This window comes from Lathyrus oleraceus, chromosome 1, assembly GCF_024323335.1.
Source record: "Lathyrus oleraceus cultivar Zhongwan6 chromosome 1, CAAS_Psat_ZW6_1.0, whole genome shotgun sequence".
Taxonomy (NCBI): domain Eukaryota; kingdom Viridiplantae; phylum Streptophyta; class Magnoliopsida; order Fabales; family Fabaceae; genus Lathyrus; species Lathyrus oleraceus.
In genome coordinates, this window is record NC_066579.1 from 205509767 (window position 1) to 205520464 (window position 10698).

At 39.1% G+C, this 10698-nt stretch overlaps 1 non-coding gene across 1 annotated transcript; it reads right to left on the minus strand.

Annotated features, from left to right (window-relative positions):
- Nucleotides 1-10150: 10150 nt before the first annotated feature.
- Nucleotides 10151-10257, minus strand: LOC127116715 (small nucleolar RNA R71). The gene has a single exon (XR_007801511.1). It is a non-coding gene; the product is annotated as a small nucleolar RNA R71 (small nucleolar RNA).
- Nucleotides 10258-10698: the final 441 nt, after the last annotated feature.

Below are 10698 nucleotides of genomic sequence, written 5' to 3' on the forward strand. Positions count from 1 at the left end.
TCTTTAAGCCCAAATATAATACTAGTATATAAGAGGTGAGGAGAGTGAGAATTAGGATTCATTTGATCATTTGACAACAATAGAGAAAGAGAAAAGGAAAAGTAAGGAGAAGAGGGGAAGAACAAGAAAGGAGCTAGGGTTTCCAGAAAATCGAAGAGGTAAGGGGGAATCCTTATTATTATGGGTTAGTATGATTGGGTCAATGGGTAGAAGTATGTTAGGTTAAAAATCCCTAATTTTGTATGGTTGTTTGGAATTGTTAGGTTTTGATGCATATTCTTGATTGTGGTGATTTAATTGTGTTAAAACTGAAAATTAACGTTATATACTTAGGATATTGTATGAGTTATAATTTTTTGAACGTTTGGCTTTTTACGGAATCGAAATCGGAGGTCCGAAAGTCCCCCAACCTTGAAAAACGCAGAAAATTCTGCATTCTGTTTTATGTTAACCGGTTACCCACCGAGCGTTAACCGGTTACTTGCTTGAAAATCTGCGCAGGAAATTGATTTTGTTTTATGTTAACCGGTTATCCACCGAGCGTTAACCGGTTACTTGCTCTATTTTGTGTTAACCGGTTACTCACCGAGCTTTAACCGGTTACCACTGTTGAAAAAATGAAAAATTGAGATTTTAAAAAGTCGTATTCATTTGCAATGAGATCTAGTGTGCGTATTTGATAATTAGCCTATATTTGTGAATGATATATTGTTATGAATGTGTATATGTACCATTGGTGGATAATTCATAGAGTTGAATTATGGTGATATGTGGAATGTTAAGATGGTAGAAATGATCTTAATTGCATATGTATTGGTATTTGTACATTCATTCATGGCATGGTCGGCTTCATAGTGGAAGCGGTGAAACTGTGGGTTCACATGGTATTAGACGTTGATCCTTGAATGGAAATAGGCGTAGCATACGTTGATCCTTAATTGGAAATAGGCGTAGTGGCTTTGATCTTGTCCGGATCGGAAGCGTGGCTTGGATTCTAGATATTGAATCGGAAAGCGGTGAAACTTTGGGTTCACATTGAGGTACCGCGTGCATAGAGTCACATGTCTTGCATTGAGTCATATTAGAGTTATGTGATAATTGAATGTATGCATTGATGTGATCGTGAGGTGTGTATGAGATATGAATAATTGAATTTGGTGATGTTTGGATACATAATTTGGTAAAATATGTGATTATGTGATAATTATAGTTATTTGTATATTTGAGAATATAACATTGGATTTTAATATTATACTCCTTGAGTTCTGATGGATGTTGGAACATGTGAAATAAATATTAGTTTGTATTATTTACATGGTTATACGAAGTGTGATGAATTCCTTAATTGTTGATTTAATCATTGTGCTTTATTATACTTCTTCATAATGATTTGAATTCTCACCCTTTCTGTTTGAATATTGCCTTTACATGGGCATCGTGCAGACACTCAGGAGTAGTATTGCTGAAGTAAGTGGACGGTAGCTCACTCGAGATTAGCCGGAGAGTTTTCGTATTTTAGTTTGAGGACTAGGTAATGAGTCAATGCTCTGGTCATGTAACACTGGGTAGATTAGTAGTATTGAACTCGTATCCTATTTGGATAAGTATTATGTTATTACTTGTGAACATGCTTATTTGCAATTGCTGTTGAGAGGCCATAGTGCCAAATATTCTGATTATGGTTTTAGTTTATTTTGAAGAGATTATTGAGAGATGGTCATGGTATGGGACATGGATCATTTGATGAAAGGCATGAGTATTCATTATTTTCCGCTGCGAACGCATATTCCTGAATATTCATGATAATTGAAATGTGTTATTTTAAATGACCAGGTGTATTGTATATTGATGATGAACGATGTTTGGTTTTTGAAAGCCTTTAGTTTTTGAAAATGTCAATGTGACGCCCTTTTGTTTATATGCGTGCTTATTTACTCTGATTATATGTTAACTATTTTGGGGTAGAAAAGGGGTGTTATAGGAAGTACATTCAATGAAGAACCGATGTCTACCAATAACACATTTCAGTGATGTTAGCTACAATATGATTGAACTGATCCACCATAACATCATGTTCCACATAAGCTTGGCCTAGAACTTTCTACAGTGCTGCTCTGTGCGCTTCTGAATTTATTAACAGAGACAGTACGGAAATATTGGAGGGAGTTTGGAGCAACTGCTCCACCACGTTGAACTCGTTTTTCTTTATCAATCTGAGCACCTCATCATCATCACTAGGCTTCAAACTGCTGGATTCACCAGACTGATACTTTGGAGCGCTAACAGGATCTACCATATACGCCTCAACCTTCTTGCTAACAGACAAATCTTCCACATTCTTTGGGGACACTGGCCCAAAAACACGACCACTACGGGTCACCTTAGTAACATCTGCTATGCTTACAATATAACTGGTCATAGGTAAAGGAACCTCTTGACCATTCTCTAACATGGTAGCATTAGACTGATATGGGATAACTTTATCGGATGCATACGAGACGGGGCCCACTAACCGTATTACCAACGACGATACCGATCTCAAGAGTTTTAAAAATTGGTACTATTACATTGACATTGTCATCCACATGATGGGATTGAACAATCTGAATCAAACCTTCATCCATCAACCTCTAGATGTCTCTCTTCACAACCATACACCCTCTGGGATTGACACTGCAAATAGCACAACCATCATGGTCATGCTCACAATCACTAACCAAGCAAATATCCTTGTGCATCCTCGCCAAGGACCTTCTAATTAAGCGTGCATCAAATACCTTGAACTCACCAGGACAACTGTCCACCATATTAACAGATGAATTCCCATGGGCAGGTAGTGGGTTAACTTTGATGTTCGGAGCACGGTCCTCAAAGGACACCATTCCACTTTTGACCAGCTTCTGGACTTCATATTTTAACAGGTAGCAGTTCTTGATATCATGACCGGGAGCTCCTTGATGAAAGGCACAACGGAGTTCTGATTTGTACCACCATGGAAGTGGTTCAGGGATTTGAGGTGGATTTCTTGGTTGCAACAGGTTCTTGAGAACCAAAGATGGATATAATTATGCGTACGTCATAGGAATTGGGTCAAAAGAGACCTTCTTCCTTTCAAAATTTGATTGTTGTTGAAGATTTTTGGTATTGTTGTTGTTGTAGGCGTTTGTTCGTTGTTGTGGCTGTTGTTGTTGTTGTTGTTGAATTGGTGTTGTATGATTGTTATAAAAGACTGCGACCACAGATGATACTTGATGATGGTGTTGACAAGATGATTGACTTCTTCTTACATGAGGCCTCCTCTGCCTCCCAACAGACACTGCATTAGTCTCTGCTTCCTTCTTCTTACCAAAACTATTACCATACCTCTTGTTGGATGACGCTTCCTCCTTAGATAATCGTCCGTCTTGGACACCTTCTTCTAGCCTCAACCCCATGTTTACCATTTCATTAAAATCACTGAGGGCACTGACAATCATCCGCTCATAGTAAAATGAGCTCAAGGTCTTGAAAAATTTAGTCATCTCCTTCTCTTCCAAAGGAGGGGTAATCTGAGCGGCAAGCTCTCTCCATCTTTGTGCATACTCTTTAAACGTCTCCTTATCCTTCTGAGACAACGACCTCAATTGGTCCCCATCTGGATCCATATCCATATTATATTTGTACTGCTTCACGAATGCTTTGCCCAAATCATTGAAAGTGCAGATGCTTGCACTATCCAATCCCATGTACCACCTCAGAGTGGCACCAGTTAAGTTGTCTTGAAAATAATGGATCAACAACTGATCATTATCTGTTTGAGTAGACATTTTTCTGGCGTACATCACAAGATGACTGAGTGGACAGGTATTCCCCTTGTACTTTTCAAAGTCAGGCACTTTGAACTTCACCGGGATTTTAACATTTGGAACCAAACAAAGCTCCGCAACACTCTTTCCAAACATATCATTTTCCCTCAAAGTTTTCAACTCCTTTCGCAGCTCAAGGAATTGATCTTTCATCTCGTCCATCTTCTCATACACATCAGGGCCTTCAGACAGCTCAAAATGATATATGGTGTCTTTTACCTGGGGTAGAGTATGCACAACTGGTGGCGGCACAGATATGACCGGGCTAGATGCCGGCATGGAAGCAAAGGTAGGCGCAAAGCCTTCAGGCACAAAATTAGGCGGCATTCCCCACGGGAATCCGGCAGGCATGTTGGGTGCAAAGTGAGCAGCAATTGCATGAATGGTAGAGGTAGCAACCTCGAAAATAATAGTCCTCTGAGGAGGAGGAGTTGCAGGCGTTGGAGAAGACTGACTCTGAGCGGCTAGCACTAACTCCATCATGGCAGTCAGACGGGCGATCTCATCCTTCAAGTCTCTGTTCTCTTGTTCTAGATGCCCCATAATCTTTGAGTGATTGGCGCGAGTATTGTATTGATGAGTCAGCTTGGCTGAAGCCAGAAGAAATACCAATAAGACATATGGCGAAAGAGAAACCTGCTTATGCAAATGATGCATTAAATGCAATGCTTGATTGTTTTTATTTTCAAGGAACTTACTACATTATTTGCAAATATATATATTCAATAATAATTGCAACAATTTGATATGGCCATAAAATATCTTTTATTTATATAATTGGAAGGATTACACTGAGTACAATTTCAAAAACCAAAATACAAAATACAAGAGAAAAGGAGACTAGTCGTCCTAAGGATCCCTAACAACAATGTCAGAAGATCGGGACACAAGCGCGTAGTTCCTTCGGATGCATCGAATCTCGGACTCAAAAGAAGTCTTCATCTGAGTCTTCTCAAGGAAAAGTTGGTCAACAATCTTCTTCCAAGCAACGGAAGGTTGCGGCATACTAGAGGAAGATGAAACCTATGGTTCTCTCTGTCTCTTCATCACTCGGTCTTCAAGTAGCTCAATAAGTGCATCTTTGTCCTTGGACTCAAGTTGCAACTCCTCATGCTTTCTCCTCAAAGCACAAAAATGCTTTTCCTGCATATCCTTTTCTTGCTTCATCTTGGCGAGCGCGTTTTCCAAATCCTCTACATCTTGGTTAGGGAGAGTTAATGGCTCAACCACAACCATAGACATAGGTCTCTCACAAGCATAATGCATCTTCAATTCTGAAGCTCTCTTCTTCACCCAAAGAGGGTACGCTTCCAAAGCTACACAATTGCACGGACCAAGCTTAGATCTTCCCTTCCTATGCACATTATGCCAAGCATGCATAATCTTCTGCTTCAAATGTTAGGGATCTTTACCCTCTTGATAGAAAAGACCTTCTAACAAAGTGTTATTAGGTTTGTCTCTCAAGGGGAACCCAAGTTGACGACGAGCCAAAGCAGGGTTGTAGTTGATTCCTCCTTGTGTACCAATGAGAGGAACATTAGAGGATTCACCACAACAATCAATAATATCCAAACTGCTTAATGAAGGATCATAGCAAACTATATCATCATTAGTGAGAGACATAAGTCTCTGAGACCACTGTAGATATTGTTTGCACTCTACAAAAGCAGGTGTCTGAGGCAAGTGCGAAATAAACCACTTATCTAGAAGAGGAACACAAATGACGATAGTTCCGCCACCTTTAGAATTCCTTAGATGCAAAGAGAAGTACATATCTCCTAACAGAGTAGGCGTAGGATTCCCAATCAAGAAAATTCTAATGGCGTTAACATCAACAAAACTGTCAATGTTAGGGAATAAGGCTATACCATAGATGAGCAACATAAAGATGGCCTCGAAATCATCCACACTACCGGCTTGAGCAAAAGCAGTAGCTTCCTTGATAAGGAATTCAGAAGTCAACCCAAACAAACCTCCTTTCTTCACCCAATGGGCCTCTATCTAAGACTTTTTCAAGTGGAGAGCTTCAGCTATAAGATGAGATCCAGGAATCTCTTCCAATCCACTAAAAGGCACTTTGCTAGAAACATGTATTCCAAAGATATGGGCGTACTCCTCCAACGTAGGCACAAGTTGATAATCAGGAAAAGTAAAGCAATGGTATAGAGGATCGTAAAACTGGACCAACACACTCAGAAGTCCTTCAACCACATTAGTAGACAAGATAGATAGAAGCTTCCTATGACGTTGCTTCAAATCCAAGGGATCTAATACAAAATATGCTAGCTTCCTTAACTCTTTCAAGTCTGGACATCTGAAACTGTACTTCTTAGTGTTCCTTCGTCCACAATCCATGGTCTGAAAATATTTGCAAATAACACCTCAGTGAAGGTAGAGAAAAACAAGAAAGGGGGGTTTGAATTGTTTTAGGAAAATAAAAACTTTTTAGAACTTAGACACACGCAAAAACAAAAGAATTCAACATATAATTTTATACTGGTTCGCTTGAAATTCAAAGTTACTCCAGTCCACCCGGCCAAGGTGATTTCGCCTTCAAAAAGGACTTAATCCACTAATCTTGAAAGATTACACAAACAACCGTCTAAGAGAATAATAATCCCTTAGCCCTCTCAAGTAATCAAACTTCACAAAGTCACTTGAGGAAATATCTTAGCAATAATATGATTACGGTAATGAATAGTGCTTCTAACAATAAGCAGAGATTACACAAGATAAGAACAAAAATTATTCTCAGGTTTAGAGCAGCAGCTCGTGAGAGAATGAAATAATGAATGGTGTAAGTATTGTATTCTCGTATGTTTCAGGTGTCTTCTTTGGGAGGCGTTCCATCCTTTTAATAGGAGAGTGAGAAGACCGTTGGGTGATGTTAATGTCAGAATCTTGGGCATTGATGGATGATTAACGTCATTAATCTCCGTGTTCTATCCAAAGCATTATTTGGAGCGCCATAACTTCCTCCTAAAAACAGTTTCTTTCTATAAGCGAGTTTCTTCAATGTTAAGCTTTCTTGAATCAGAGGATCCTATAGTCAAAATCTTCATTTAGCGATTGCAGCTTCAGAGGATGTTTGTTGCCGACTGTCTTCAGAGTTTCTCTTTATTTGACTTCTTCAGAGCGTACGTCTTCAGAGTCTAGAGTCATTCTCCCCCTTTAGAGTGTCTGACTTCTTTAGTTTAGATAACGCCTGCGTTTGATCAGAGTCAGAGCTTCTGGTCGCGTATCTTCTGAGTAGAATCTTAACGCTTAATTTTGTATCTGATGATTGTCTATCTGATTGTTTTGATTAGAGTCTTGCACACTTAGAAAAATTTCGTTAGGGTACCATTTTTGTTTCATCCTTTGTTATCATCAAAATCATAGAGATACATTGTAGAACTAAATTTGTTCTTACAATCTACCCCTTTTTGATGATGACAAAACAAGTCAGAGTGATGATGAAACAGTAAGTAATATCTCAGAATCAGATAAAAAGAATGGACTCCCCTTGAGTTAGATCATTAGATTTAACAGAAGTTCTTACCGGACATTCCTTGTGTGGTAGTTGGTTTTTGTACCTTAGTTATTATCCTGCATAACTTTAGTTCTCATAAGTCATTAAGATATTTAATGTTCGCAGTGCCTTGAGAGGTTTAGATATATATTTTCATTAGAGCTGTTTTAGTTCTCCCCCTTTTGTTAGAATAAAAAAGACATAGAAATATAGGCAGGAAATGGATATTCATATATAAGAGAAAACAGGTACATATAGGAAGCAATGAAAGCATATATCAGAAAGCATAAAAAAAACATCAGAAGAAAAAACAACAAGCAAAGAGCCTAAGTGCCTAAGGGTTTGGGGACGGAGGCATCCTTTGGAGAAGTTGAGTCAGTAAATTCTGAATGTTGGTGTTGAAGGAATTCTGGTGACCCAACCATGCTCGTACCACTTGTTGTTCCTTTTGCAGTTCCTCCAGAGTCTTTAAGACCAGAGGGGCAAAGCCAGAGTTAGATTGCCCCCCCTGAGTCAAAGCATCAACACTGGCCTTGGCAACTTCCTCTTGATAACGCGAAAATACATCAGATATTTGCCTTGATTTACACTCAAAGATCATACCACTTTAGTTAATATTCCAATTATTCCGCAAGTATTCGAGTTATTTTTGCAGGTATTTAAATCTCCAAGCATTAATGAGCAAAATATAGAAAAGGAAGAAAAAGAAGAAGAAACAGATGAGAAAGCACAGAAAAAGCATAAAAACCAAAATACAGAATTTGCTGATATGACGACCGTCACAAGCTGCATGACAACCAACACGGCCCAGCCTGTGACGACCGTCACAGGCCCATGACGAGCGTCACACGACCAAATTTTACGCTTTGAGGCAGTCATCAGAGGCAACCAAACGTGCCTAAATTCTCTCCAACAGAATGACTCCCCCGTGGATCCTCATTCAACCAGTCTTCCTTAATTTTCTCAACTGCCAAGGCCTACCAAAGCAATATATAAAGGACAAAAGTTGGAAAAATTGGAAACGTCTACACTTCCGCTCTCCAATTGATTTTTACAGCATTCTAGCTTTTTAGTTATTTTTCTTTCAGCAACTTTGTTTCCATTGCCGTAATTCATTTACCATTCTTTTTAGAATTCCCGTTTTCTCCTTTCCTTTCCGTTTTCCAGTTAGCCATAATAGTAGTTTCCTACACTAGGGAACTACTACACTTTATTTAATTTAGTAAGCAATTGTATTGAAGAAGCAGAATCCTATCGACCTGTGGAGGACTGCTCAAGTACTCGAAGATTCGTCGTACTCTGTTAATCCAATTGCCAGGTTTTTATTCAATTATTATTATCATTGTTTTGTTATTGTTATAATTACGTTTGCTGCACTGTTAATCTGTTTATGCTTTGTGTTTGCGCTATTTAACATGTCCGGCTAAATTACCGGTATCGGTATGTAACAATTTACTTAGATGGGATTTAATAATAATCCGGGAAAACTCTTTTTCTCAAATAATCTTTTAGGCTGAGGTTTTTAATTTAAATTTAATTAACTTTGTCACAAAAGTGAGAAGCTATTTAATACGATTTTGCCACGAGAGTGAGAAATTAACTAAGGTGAGAACCAACAATCGCGAGAGCGTGAGGCTCGAGCTGGATAGTAAAAACTAGGCATTGATTTTAAAAACAGCGAGAGCACTTTAAAAACAATTAGAACTTATTTATTTTCAAAAAGTAATTTTAACTTAAAATGGGACAGCGAGAGCGTACATTCTGACTTAAAGCTATAGGCCGAATCAACAATCACGGGAGTGTGAGATAAAGCCTTTTAAATAAATATTTTCTACTGAGAGATATTTGGTATTTAAACTATTCACTGGTGACTTATCGAATCCCTGACAATTAATGCATTGCATACTGATTCTTTCCACCAATTCTTTCTTAAAACTAAATTTCTCTTAGATTTAATATTCTGCACCCGAACTTCTATAAATCATTCCCTTAGTTAAACATAGTGACGTTAGTAACACTAGTTTGACCATAGGTCCCTGTGGGTTTGATATCTTTTAAAACTAAGACGAATGGACTGTGCACTTGCAGTCAAGTACCCGATAGACGATATTATATATATAGTTACGACCAACATCAAGTTTTTGGCGCTGTTGTCGGGGACCTGTTTTAGTCGAATAGTGCGATTCTTTCATTGCACGGTATAGACTAAGGTAAAAATAAAAACTAATTTACTCTCCCTTATTTCCCCGATTGTATGCCAAGTACTCGCTCACAAGGCGATAACTTAGCACCACCAATCGCAGAACTAGAGTGTTTCTTATATATAAGACGCCGAATACTAGAGTACCAACAATGGTACGATATTCCTGATATCTTCTTTCCTGCTAAACAAGACGATAAGCCAACCATGGCTAACGAAGTACCACAAAATCGTCCTCTTAAATTCTACGCTACCCCGTCCCAACAAGAACCTGACAGCAGCATTGATGCTCCAGCTATCAATCGAAACGATTTTGAGCTGAAACCCTCATTATTATCAGTCGTCCAACAACATCAATTTTCCGGAAATCCTACGGACGACCCTAATGAACACCTGACCAAGTTTGTGCAGTACGCGAACACTGTAAAGGCGAATGGTGTATCTCAAGATGCGATAAGACTACGCTTCTTTCCTTTCTCACTAAGAGACAGAGCTTGGGCTTGGTCGCAATCCTTGCCATCCAACTCAGTTACAACATGGGAAGAACTGAAGAACGTTTTCTTATCCCGATATTTTCCGTCGAGCAAAACTGCTATGCTGAGAGCTCAAATCAACGGATTCCGACAAAAATATGTAGAATCTCTCTACGACGCGTGGGAGAGGTACAAAGACATGATGGGGATATGTCCACAACACGGTCTCGAAGACTGGGTGATCATTCACATATTTTACAATGGGCTTCTGTATAACACAAGACTGACAGTAGACGCTGCCGCGGGCGGTGCACTTATGGACAAGCCATATAACGAAGCCTATCAACTCATTGAAAACATGGCCCAAAACCATTTCCAATGGGAAGGTGAAAGAACTCTAGTAGAAAAGTCCCAAACAAAGAGTGGAATGTACGAAATCAGTAGCCTTGACCATGTTCATGCCAAGGTAGATGCCCTTGTTCAAAAATTAGACAACTTGACCATACCACCCACAACCACCGTGGCTGCTGTAACTCCAAACTGTGAGTTATGTGGAAACCCTGGACACACTGCACAAGAATGTCAAATATTAGCAGAAGTCCCAACCGATCAAGTGAATTACGCACAAGGAAATCCATATTCGAATACCTACAACCCAGGTTGGAAAAA